Here is a 13,425-nt window from a genome sequence, read left to right as displayed (position 1 = left end):
AAGTAATACACAGCATAATTTTCGAAACGTCAGAAACAAAAATTATCGCCCGAGGTTTTACACTTATTGTTGGCGAAATATGTTGCGGCGCTCGTTATATCCGAACGAACCGCCAATTTTCCGCGTCGGTAAGTTCCGATACGAAAGTTCATGTATAACGAAATAATCGCGCGGTATATTCCGTAAAGTTTTCAACATATACGCGTATGTATATGCGCTGCCTGTCCCTGTACTGCATTCGGTCATATTGATGAGACCGCCCAGATAAAAGGTAGCGAAAGTTACAGTCGGTAGTGGAGCTTGACGTTATTATTAAGGCGTGCGATAATTTCAGAAATTATTCGATATCCGCTGATGAAGTTTATGTGCGTATAAACGAAAAATAAGAGAAACTCTAAATTATTAATATCCATCGCATCCGCTCCGATTATTTATGGTATATTGCAGTCGACCATAATTATATTACCATGAAATTATTACTATCTATATAAATTGGAGGGAAAACAAGTGGAAAATTATATTACGAGCTCGATTACACGGGAAAACAAGATAACAGAGCTTGTGAATTGTTATATGTGTCATGTTTTCGCAGTTTCAGTTTACCAGTTTCATTGCAAGTCTGCACATATAAAGTGTCCTATTTTATTCCCCCCGTGTGATTATTCTCGAAAGTAATGATTATTGGAAAAGTTTTTTTTCACATCAAAGTTCCTTTGTTTCGATAATAATTTTGGTCCGATATACTTTCTTCGATAACTCTGCAAGTTTCCAAGATAATTTGTGGAAAGATTAAAATAAGTCCTCTATAAATGTTGCATTCAATCTCGCGAATGTTATATCTGATAGCACAATATCATTATTTTAATGGCACTCTCTAACTTTCCTTGAATCGATGCGAATAATAAGCGGGCAAGAAGAAAATTTTATTTGCCTCGGGAAATATATCGATTTGACTGAGCGGAACAATAATGAGATGGAAGAACACCTAGTGTTGCGTAATAAGTATTATATTATACCATAGTCACATTTATGGATATTCGATGAAGCTTATCTCTTATATCTTCGCGATTTTTTCAAGATCACTGGTTTCCTCCAAGCAAATTATTCTCAATAATGTAATGTATGGCGATAAGAAATAAGAGGGAAACTTGGGTATATTTTTAGTAAAGATGAGATTTTATCACATTAGATAACAGTCTACCTTCGACGACGCAGAACTCCGCTTTATGAAATATGCTATTTTTAATCCTTAAATAACATCGCCTTTAAATAGAAAAATTTAAATATATACAAGCTTGGTGTGAAACGTTAAAATATCTTATTGAATAAATTTATTGTATATATAAATAGTGTACCTAATATTTTGTATCGTAACAATTCTGTCTATTAACATATGAGACAAAGGAGTAAAAAGGAAGCACAATTTTGAATAGTTACGCGTTGATTCTATTCTGAAAAAATTAATGTTGTTTTATTAAATTTAATCACTCAAGAATCAGAAAGTTCAAACCGTATAATTCCTTCGCGACGACGAAATTATACGGGGGTCTGTGATTGCGTAACACAAAATTATTCCCACGATGCCAAAGACTCTGTGCAGTCGAAGTAGTTGAGAGTGTCATAAATTTTAGAGGATGATCATGAGCCGCTCCTCTAACGAGAGGAAGAAAAAGCGCGCGTTTACTGGTTCTACGAAAAAAACGAATTGTGAAAATATTTCTCTAGTACTTCATTAAGAATACATGCATCTTCATCCGCGAAGATTGCGACGAGTAATCATTTTATGTAAATGCATTTAAATGATTTCAAAATCATTACCAGCGCGAGATAATAATGTTGTAATAAAAGAGACGCCGAGCGAAGCTTCCCGGTGAGAACAATTAAATTAATTTCTCTGTGATTGTGTAACATGATTCGCGAACGGGGTCAAAAGAGGAAAAACTCTATTTATCTCTTACCGTTGGCACGATAATTAGTTAGACGTCATTCTTTACGGCCGTCAAGAAACGATTCTCATGAAATCATTATTCCCTTAAATATTAATCATACGGAAAGAATTATTATTGTATTGTGCTACCAATTGGACGTAACGATCAATTGAAAACGCGTATCGTATTGAAAATACCGTTTTTATCTAAAATGAAATTGTTCGGTGAATCGACAGAAATGATTATGACAGAGTTTTTCACGAGTATCGTTTGGAATAATCTCGTTTCTTAATAAGTCGACGTTTCAAATAAAATAAGTAATTGTGAAAGAAGCTCTATTTTGATCTCGGAATAAAAGTTTTCGATTTAACAGACAATGCTTTCACCGCGCAAGTTCCGCTGCACATTAGAGATTAATGCCAGTTACGGTATCGCAACGCGATAGAAAATCGTTTAAAGTTGCCCGCAGTGCAGGCGGTTCGCCGGAGTAAAGACGAAAATGAATCACGCCATAATTTCATTAGCCACCGCGAAATTTCAAAGAATAATAACGCCGAGGCCTATCACGTTTACGTATTCGGTGCATCCGAACGACACACGTGCGTACATACGCGGATATTTAAATAGCCGATACTGTTAGTACGCTTTTTCACAGTAGAGTTCGTGCCGCTTTGTACACCGAGAACATAAATGGACGGGTCACAGTTATATCACGTTCGGATATACGAAACAAAAGTTACACGTGCACCGGCAATATTAGATTTCGTGTAGTATCGGATAATACATCCCGATATATTTTCATAAAGATTTAACGGGCCATCTAAATGACGACAGAGCGATAGTAATATTTAATGATTGAGCAGGATATTGCGAGACGATATGTAAAATTGATCGATTGCATTTACATATTAATGACCACGCGTGCAGATGTCATGATTTTTCTCTCCCCCGATGAAAAGTAACGTATTCTCAGAAATCTGGTAACGAGAGAGAGAAAGAGAGAGAGAGAGAGAGAGAGAGAATTTCTTCTCATTTATATATAACTGATTTATACCTATACCATATTTATAGATGTGTATACAGGATGTATCGGTAAATTGTGAGTACTTTTGGAAAGCTGCTATAATTTCTAAACCACTTGACCAATTCTTGTGACCTTTAAACGAAAGTATTAAGGAAGGATTTAAATTTTTATCTTATGCTACTAATGATAATCGTAAACGTCTTTGAAGGCATTTAATCAGGACTCAAAATCGAAAAATTGGAAATTTTTTATGTAAGCACATGTAGAACTTTCTTTGAGACGTAATTATTTTTCTTTTCAATTGTTGACTAACAATTTATATCGAATTTAGTAATTTTCCTACAAGCAGTTCGAAAGTTGCGAGAATCGATTCACATCATTATTCGATTCTTTTTTTACGAAAAATTTCACACATTTTAACCTTAAGAGTGTAATAAATAGATCATCACCGCTTGTCAGAAAATTATGAAATTTAGTCGGAAACATGGTCAGAAAGAGTGTCCGACGTTTTAAAATAAGTTTTCGGAAGTATCATTGCATAGATATTCATAGGGGAGAGTTGCCGAACGTTTACTACTTAAAGCATTATTTATTATATATCCCATTTGGTACTAATTTGTACGCAAACAACCCTTGGAAATTGTAGTTTGATGTTTCAAGCATCCATTATTGTATGTTTAACATTTCCCTATTAACAAATTACGAAACCGGTTGCCTAAATCGTACCTCCTTGAAATAGTCAAATTTACGAGTAAAAATAATAAAAAGTCGAGTAGACAGTACAAGATTGATATAAGAAAGCATTAACTATATATACATAATACTTATTTTATTAATAATTTATCTAAAAAATCACATATTTAACAACTTAAAAATAATCATTAACGATAATGGAAAGGACGTTAAAATACAAGTTGCTTAAAGTTATTTTTGCAATTTACATTGATATTTATATTAATTGTATCACTCTTACATATATCGTTTATTTCTTATAAAATCGTATCGACGTACGAGAGAGGAAACCTCGTGATGCGATTTAGGAAACTTGATGGATTTTATAAACATATTTATTTAGTTATTATAATAATTGTAAATATGTATATGCAAAAATGTAAAATATTATTTTACAGTATTTATTATTCTACAAGAAACCTCTTTTTATGAACAAATAAAAATTTATAATAAAATAGCGTAGTTACATTATAACAGTTACGTAAATTGATCAAACATTAACATCAGTTATACCTGAATTTTTTAAATGTTGTTAGCATTCACAAAATAAATGTATCATGTTAATATTTTTGTCTATAATACTTAGTTCTCGTTGATTTCATACTGTTATTACTAAATGGTACTTATGTTAAATAATAATATGAAATATTGATGAGACACGCATTAGGTGACTAGTACGTATTCGGCAACTTTCCCCTACATATCATTCCTTTGCTCTAATGCGTCACTGTGTATATCCGTGAGCAAAAGCTACAATCTCTTGCACGATATACTATATTTGCGAAATTTCGCTGTCGGACAACCTTTATGACCACGACTATACCAAAGAATTCTGCGCGTGTAAAAATTCTATCCTTCCTTAACACTCATATAAAGTTCGCAAGAATTCGTTAAGTGGTTAAGAAATGACAGCTTTCCGAAAGCACTCATGGATACACCCCTAGAATTTCAATAGTTTATTTTGCTATTCGACAAAAAACATCTCGTAAATTTAATATCGATTATTATCGATTGGTTGATAGTATAACGTGTATACAAATCGGATCCATTTTGTGGTAGGACATAAAATCGGTCTTAACAATTTTACGGCAGCCAGACGGGATTTTGTCAGAGAACGATATGTTTTTATCGCACGAAGTTGAAGAATCGCGCTAAGATACTGTATGTAATCGATTGTACTCTTATTGTCCAGTCAAAATCTTGCTTTCACATTTCTCAGTAAGCGCACTTAATGAAGAATTAATTGTCTATTAACCGTGAGAACCACATATAAATGTAATTTGCAAAGAATTTATCTAGGTTTGATCGTCTGCCATTATGAACTAGATTAATTAACGGTGCCATGAGATTTATTAATGCCATTCATTTGTGCAATTAATATTCACGCTCAAGCCCGCAAATTTTAATGCTGTACGCACCATTGCTCGCCTTGTCTATAGTTAGCAATGTATAAAATATCACAGCACCCTATCGATAATCAAATAGTGATTTTGCGGCGGTGAACGCACACGTGCGTAGTAATTGCATCATAAAAAATGAAATGTCTTCTTCCATCGGCGTGCATTATTATAGAGAAGTACCATATATCAAACGACGCAGAAATCGAGGGAGGAAAATCGAAGATAACATAACGATTTTGCTCTATGAACTGACCTAAGATATCATGACTGACAAAAGTGGACGGTTCAGCAGAAATCTGAAAAATATACTCTTTCTCTCTTACTCGTGAAAAAAAATTGTCAAAAAATGGATTGCGGATGTGAATTTAATGTTTTTTTTTAATTTTAATACTTTTGGGAAATAGTCTTTCCAAAGAGGCACGATTTCGATAATACCTACTGCATCTGCTTTACGATAATACCAATTATAAGATAAAAATTTGCGTTTTATCTTCGCTTTTCTTTGTACGCATTTATTTCTTCGTTTTCGCAACGTTATTGTGCGCCGTAAAAAAATGGTAAAGAAACGGCGTATGTAAATAGACCCATGGAAACCACGCATTTGGTGTAATTGAAGCTTCAAATAACACTGGTGCACCTTTGTAGTGTCCTTCTCTCCCACCCCCTCTCTTTCTCTCTCTCAATTTCTGCCTCTGTCTCTCTCTGCCTCTATCTCTCTCTAGGCTAGTCACTCGAGGTCGCCACACAGAGGTATCAAACTTCGCTAAAGTATTTGGATTCTCGTCACTCGATCCGCGTCGAAGAGCAGAGCGTTACGTTGAAATCAAATGTCGAATTAACAACACAATCTATAGACATGACATGCCAATAAAAGCAGTTTGTTACGTCACGTAAAATTTTCTATGCAGTTTTGTCGTAGAACGCGCACATACGACAATACAGTCGTTGCAATGAAATACTGCAAAAGTCCATTCAATCACTATTTTGCTTTAACCGCATCGAAATATAACAAATTGCATATGAATTTATGGAAAGCGAAGATTCAATTTTTTATTTTTTCATTTCGCCGACAATTTTTTTTCAAATTCTGCCTCGGCCTCGTGAACAGCGTAAATAAAACTGAGCATCCATAAATTAATTCAAGAAAGATCGCGGAGCGCTGATGAAAACGTCGTAAAGAATCTGCATGCAGAAATGAGAATAAAAATTATGTACTATGTATTATACATATGTCTAAAACAGTTAATGCAATTTCACGGTATATTTCACAGATATCGTTTTACTATATCAGTTTTAATGAAAATTTTACGTTAATCCGCATGAAAAATGTGGACATCGCAATATTAATTACTTTTGTTTATTCATTATTGCCAACCATTTTACTGTTTGTATTGTATAACATTTTTTTAAAAGCCATAATAGCTCTACATGCGGAAACGATAGTAGAAATTACGTGTTATGTTCGTGCATAAATATGTTCAAAACAGTAAATGCAAATATTTCACAGTTCACATGCATATTTCATAGATCTTGTTGTATTATATCAGTTTCAATTTCAATTTGCATGAAGAATGCGGACATTGCAGCGTTAATTATTTTATATCTCTCGTATAAAATTTTTTAATAAACGATCTCTCTCTCTCTCTCGCGTCTTTTCACACACATATGCAGTGCGCGTTAAGTGACGAAAAAATAGTATAAATTTAATTATTTGAATATTACTTGTTTTTTTTTAACTAATTTTCCGTTTAAACGCGACGATATTTCATTAAGTCCAATGACCACACACACTACGCACGGACCAATGCAAATCTATTTAGCTCAATCGAACGAATCCAACGCCCGTTCCCGTTTACATTAACGGGCAATTAACGACAACAATTGCGCTAAACCTCGACGAATCTCGATCTGCATTCAATCTGCATTCAAGCCCTTACACCTCCGGCTGTCAACGATTACGATGGACACGGCGTGTTTCACTGCGAGATCGTTGCGGCACTAATAATTATTCTGCGCGATATATCTAGCCACTTCACAGAATGTCGCGCGAAACAAATAGAATTTTTTTATACATTATACTATATTAATATTCTCCTACTTTACACGGAATGTTGATGCGAATTGGATATAAATTTTATCCGTATTAACGGATATCAGTGTAGAACACGAATGAACAATTTTCTCACTTCCGAGAAGTGATAATAGCGCGATAACGCGAGCCGCAACCGAGGTAAAGTAGTTTCATCCGAAGTTTCAGTGTATTTAACGTCACTGTAAAGTTTTGTACTAGACGAAGTTATGCGAAAGAGAAAGGAGCAGGAAAACCCAAAAACTCACCTTATTATATGTCGCCGTGCAGAAAGAGAGTCCAACTTGTCGAGAAATCCCGTCCAAGACGTGAGGAGGCGACGCACGAAGCAACCGAATGCAGCAGGGAATTAAGTGTCGTCGCGAGAGAGAGAGAGAGAGAGAGCGAAAGAGTAAAACGTGCGTATATCGAGACCGATGCGATCGTGCGATCTGTATGACGGACAGATGAAACACAAAGTGCGCACCGCGAGCCCGAGCTTCTCCTCTTTATACCCTCGAACTTGCACCTGTGCTTGCGCAGACCGGCCCCTTAAGCTCCGTCCGCTCATTTCCTTCGTCAGACGGACTCGCGGAGCCCCGGCTCCATGTGCACCAACGACGCAGTCTGCTGCCAGCTTGATTGCGTGGCATTTGTAAAATAATTGAGGACACGTGCACGCATTAACGACGTATTTTTTTTTTACTCTCGCCCGAGCGGCGCGAGTTTGCCGGAGCCTTTCAGATCGTGTTTTAAAAGCGATCGAGTTTTTCAGCATCTCGTATTCTGCGCTTTGACTTTGAAATGAAAAATTGCGCGCATTGATAAATAATAATATTCTCCATAGAAATGGAAAATAAAATCCGTAGCATAATTTATATCACGACTGATGTTACTCGGTTATGTTTTCCAGGTAATTTATAAATTGTACGTGAGGACGGATACAATGATTTTTGCGCAGGTGAAACAGTTATACGAATCTATGTGTGGACCAGTCCATCGAACAAGATGCGTGTTATTTTGAATTTTAGTTATGACGTTTAAATTTTGAAAGTTTAATAAAGATTTTAACTATTTGTACTACTTTATATTGAATTTTATGTAGCAAATGTATCACGATTAGTCGAAAAGTGATACTTGACCGCGAATCGCTGGAACGCGACTAGCTGCAGAGTGACAGTTTGACGAGATAAAATTCGAGCCAAGTCGAGATCTTGAGAGTCGGAAAATCGTCGATATGGTTGCTGAGTCGACATCTTGAGAGCAAACGAGTGTAAAAAAATTGTAACCGCATTAAGTACATACGAATCTTTTTCGACGTCAAACTCGCCGATTTATCAGATTTTTACTTGGTGTTGATACGATAAATTTTTAAATCGACTTGGACTAATTTAACATCTTTTACAATATAAAAATAGAAGTTCATTTATCACTTAAACGACTATTATTCGAACAATTGAGAACATAGCCAAATACTTTAAGAAAAAAAACGCATAATTAAATAATTAAGGTCTGATTTTTCATTTTCTGGTTAAATATTAACCAGAGATTAGTCGATTACCTGTCTCTTCTTATATAAGAATATAGAAAAAGAGTCGACTAACCTCTGATTTAACAGCTGACCAGAAAATGAAAAACCGAGCCTAACGGTCTATGTTTTCAAACTCTTAGTAGACTACAGAGAAAGCTTCGTTTTCGTGAAAAAAAATGGATTCTCAGGCTTCTTTGCCAATGTATTAGAAATGTTCCAAAAATCACATTTAGACCAAAATGTCTGTGCGTATGTTTGTGTGCGCTAAAATTGGCGTGGAGTCTCTAACTTCTGCAAAGTACCGTGTTTAATTTGAAGGAAAAACAAAGACACATACAATTAGTTAATTTACCAGTAGGTTGGAACAACTGGCCCTAAATTATTTTTCGTTTCTCCCTTATAGATAAAATTCGTATAATTGCAAATAGATCTCTTTGAATAATCACGATCTCCTAAAAACAAGTTTTTGAGATATCGTTCGTCTGATAAAAAAGCCGAGATATGAGATATACATTTCGTGCTTTGTCACTTATTGCGGATAATTAGGTCGAAATGGTTTACAAAACGAGGTATGGCGGAAGTGTCGGGAGATTTATCTAGCCTCGTGATATCGCCTGTGACAGCGAAATTGCTTCAACCACTACTTTCCTTCATAATGTTACGCTTCGCGAAGCCTTTACGTCTGTTGATGACACTACTAGTCTCCTAACTAAGCCTCACACAATTTCGGCTTAATCGTTATTTGCTTTCCACGAAAATGGGTGGTTATTATTTTTATCTTGATTGAAGCGTATTTCTTGATAAATTCAGGATATAAATTACAAACCTCTCTCCCTCTCCAAACCTCTCATTTATGAGTACACAAATCTGCAGTACATATTAATATAAATATAATGTTGTAGATAGCAAGCGACATTAAAATTATTACATTTATAAAAGAAAATGAAGAACTTTTTATCCTTTCTTTTGGTTTCAACTTTGCAACGCTACAGGCAATCCGATACAATTATATTCAAGGTCGAAGATGAGTATGTCTCAAAATGAACATTATCCTTAAATATTCTTTTCTCCGGGTTTTTACGGAAAAATTACAAATGCAATGTACAATTTTACCGTAATGCGGTAACGTTTTCTCGTCATCGACCGACACTCTAGAACGTACGTAGGGTGTCACCATCCTGCGGTAACATCTCACGTTATCAGAGTACTTAGTATACCGATGACTGCAACGTTATTGTGAGAGCAGTTATCACAGGAGCTTACTACGGCTTCGAACTGTAAAGAGCCTTGGCGAAGTTTCAAAGAGGACTTGGCTTATTGTCGTTACAATAGTGTACTAAGTTATCTAACAATAAGATACTTGGGAAAGGTGATTAAACGCTTTAAACATGTACAATCAGTGGCATGCCATTTGCGGCAGCGTGTAGGTCACGCTCAGGGCTACAAATTTTACTTAAACTTTGATTCTCTATCTCTCACCGTTTTTATTTTATTTAAGTTTAAAATGTCTATCTTTTATTAATTTGAGAATTTTCTAAATTCTGTAATTCCGAAACGGTAGAAGATACGAAGATTCCGTTCGCGGCACCGTGTAGGACACGCTCAGAGCTACAAATTTTATTGAAACTTCGACTCTCTATCTCTCACCATTTTATTTTATTTAAGTTTGAAGTTTCTAACTTCTCTGTATATACTTTTGAAAACTTGTAACCTCTGTAATATTGAAACGGTAGCAGATACGTTATAAACCAAAAAGCGGTTTACTATCCTGCGAATAGATGTGGCTACAAAGTTCCCACGGCCATGATAAAATAAAATGGATGTGATGGCGTTGCGAATCAGCATGATTTCAGAACTCCCTAGATCGCCAGCATAACGACTGCCTTCTCCCTTATAGCTGCGTTCAGCAGACAAAACTACATTGCAACTGATGAAAAATTCGTGAGTCTGATTAGAGTATGTGTTCTTAAGATCCAACGAAGATAAATGCCATAAGGATGCCTGCTTGTGGCTTGTCCAAATGGAAAAATTTACACAGACATTTGAGCATAACCATCGTACTAAAGTATTATAATTTTTGTACGATTTTACTATAATTTTTAACCGTCTTCTTATGTAAAAACGGTACCTGAGTCTATAAACGATTCTCTCTCTGGCACGGCGATTTTTGCCCGTGTATCTATTCTCTCGGATGAGCCACAAAAGTAAGATCATTTTTATAGGTGTAGAAAGGGCAAACCCAGTCATATTAGCATCTTAAGATAATAGTCAGAACTGCGAATTTCGAAAATTTTTACTTTTCGGGATTTTTCATTTTTCGTCTCCTCCACTTAAAGTGGCCGTATCTTTGTCAATAATGACTCTAGCGCTTCAAGTCTTAAGAGAAATCGATAGGATTTGTCCGGGCGTATAGGAAACTCCTGTCAGAACTATGGATTTCTAAAACTTTCACTTTTCGGCACGCAATTTTTCGGCTCCTACGTTAAAGTTGCTTCATCGTGGTCAATATACGAGTTTAGCGATTTAAATCTTAAGAGTCACGGGACATCATTTATCAAGTATACCTACGAGTATAACATTAGCGTTTAACACTTATTCCTTAAGCAAACCTAATTTATGTTCACTCAATATTCATTTTTCTAAATATACATATAGGTATGTAATTGCACGGTTTTTTGTCGATAATCCCCTCGGGGATTATATGAGCAATGAAATTAGTAAATATTTAATTATAATAGTAAAAATACAAGGTTGGGAAAGTTACTTTATAAAAGTATCTAGTTACAGTTACAGTTTTTTCACTAAAAATGTAACTAGTTACTGTTACAAGTTACTAATTCTGCAAAGTAACGCGTTACAGTTACTCAAAAAGTAACGAATCGTTACTTTGCAGTTGGTTTCTTGCAATAAAAATAAAAATATTAAATCCGTAGTTGAATTATAATATAACGTGTCGATAGAGCCCGGGTGCCACAAGGTATTAGTGTAGTACTGGGAAATAATGCAATACCGTGCCATTATTGATACGTAACATTGGCATTACATTAGCCTTTCTTCTATATTCAATATTACAATTTTATTGGGCAATCTTGCTATACAGTCTAATATACTATAGTTCGTCAGCCAATTTTTATATTTAGCAGTTATACGTATAATTTATATTTCAGAATTTTACTTTTTATTCCATTGTCGTGTGTAAGTTTTATGATAAGGGCATACATATTCAACTTAGACATCTGCGGGATGCGAAACGAAGAAGATTGGTTTTTGGTTCATGTCGCTACGTCGATTTTTCGCCGAGTTATAGCGTTTTAAAAATCGGGCGCGCGCGCACCCATTCATTAGACAAGGCCGCGCGAGTATTACGTAAGTATTACGCGAGCTTACTACGTCCCCAAAAAACTGGCATCAAAACATACGAGGCCCAGGGGTTCGGTAGTACACCGCCGCGCGAGACGCCGCGGGAGACGCCGCGTCGTCTGCTGCTTCTATCTCATTGTCAGGATTAAGATCGCGAGTCGATATAATCGTCAATAACTTGGCACAGAAAAATCGTAGGAAGATGATCCTGGTCTCGTTGGAAAGCTAAGATTTCAGCGCTTCTAACGAGATAAGAATGGCTCATCTCGGATTATTAGTTTATGAGGCATTATTGATAAATTCCAAGAAAATTGATTTTGTCCCAAGATCGAGAGTGCGAATTAATCTTTCGATTGGATGAATCTCTCTCACGTCGTGCATTAAATAGCAACACTAATTTATGTTCATTCAATATTCATTTTTCTATATATACACATATGTAATTGCACAGTTTCTTGTTGATAATCCCCTCCTCGGGTACTACCTTGTCGTGGTGGAGGGGCTTAAGTACCCTGAAGGGTTACTCTCTAAAAATCACTAAGTGGTTTATTACTGAAAACAATGAATATTCACTGATTTACAGTAATGATGCACTGATTAATTTTTAGAGAGTACAGACCCTAAAGACGGGACAACCAAAGGTACCCATCGCGTTCGGGCGTGCCGTATAAAATAATCGCAGTAAAGCTTTGTAACCGGGAGTGTAGAATCGTGCGAACGATCTTTCGCGAGTGTGCCAGAGGACAGTCTGAGAGGAGGAGGAGGCTTCGGATAGGCATCGGGCGTCGTCGGAGCATTTTTGAGGTAAATACTTTTCATTTCGTATAAAATTTATCTTCTTCCTATCATTTATACCACAATTAAAAATAATAATTGGAAAGAGATCACTGTTTTAACATGAATTTTGTAATTGTATGTTACAGACTGCTGGAAGAGTCTCAGAAGGAGTCCCGAAGGACAACCTGAGTGGAGGAGGAGGCCTCGGATAGGCTTCAGGCGCCGGCGGAGCAACTTTACGGTAAATATTATTTTTCCTGTTTTGTAAAATTAATGTTTTCCGGTTTATTGTTGAGTCATTTTATTTCACCATAATTTTAAAATAATTAAAAAATTAAGATACTCGTACATCTTTTGCGGAAAATCTTTCACGATATAATCATTTAAATCTAACTGAATAAAAAGTTGGATAGTTTGAAATTATACTTTGCAAAATTGGTTTTGTTAAACACTGTTTTTTAATATAAATTTTATTTTTGTGTTACAGATAGACAACAAACAACAACTCCGCTGCTACGCGTCGGGTCGGTGAGTGCGAATTTTGTTTATTAAGGAAACGAATCTACACCTCTTAAATCGTAGATTGTAGAGTAGATTGTAGACAG

General features: G+C 35.7%; 1 protein-coding gene across 1 annotated transcript in view; it reads right to left on the bottom strand.

The window, feature by feature from the left end:
- The window catches only part of LOC105563330 (calexcitin-2), a 51,926-nt gene extending 44,267 nt beyond the window's left edge, over nt 1-7,659 (bottom strand). Inside the window, exon 1 of the mRNA XM_012014838.1 lies at nt 7,422-7,659. The gene's annotated coding sequence lies outside the window, so the exon portion shown is untranslated. The remainder of the gene's footprint in view (nt 1-7,421) is intronic.
- Between the last annotated feature and the right edge of the window lie 5,766 nt (nt 7,660-13,425).

The sequence above is a fragment of the Vollenhovia emeryi genome, unplaced genomic scaffold (genome assembly GCF_000949405.1).
Source record: "Vollenhovia emeryi isolate VEMERY1.0 unplaced genomic scaffold, V.emery_V1.0 DF939178.1, whole genome shotgun sequence".
NCBI lineage: Eukaryota > Metazoa > Arthropoda > Insecta > Hymenoptera > Formicidae > Vollenhovia > Vollenhovia emeryi.
The sequence above is the reverse complement of the archived record's forward strand: the minus strand, read 5'-3'. Positions and strand labels throughout refer to the sequence as shown.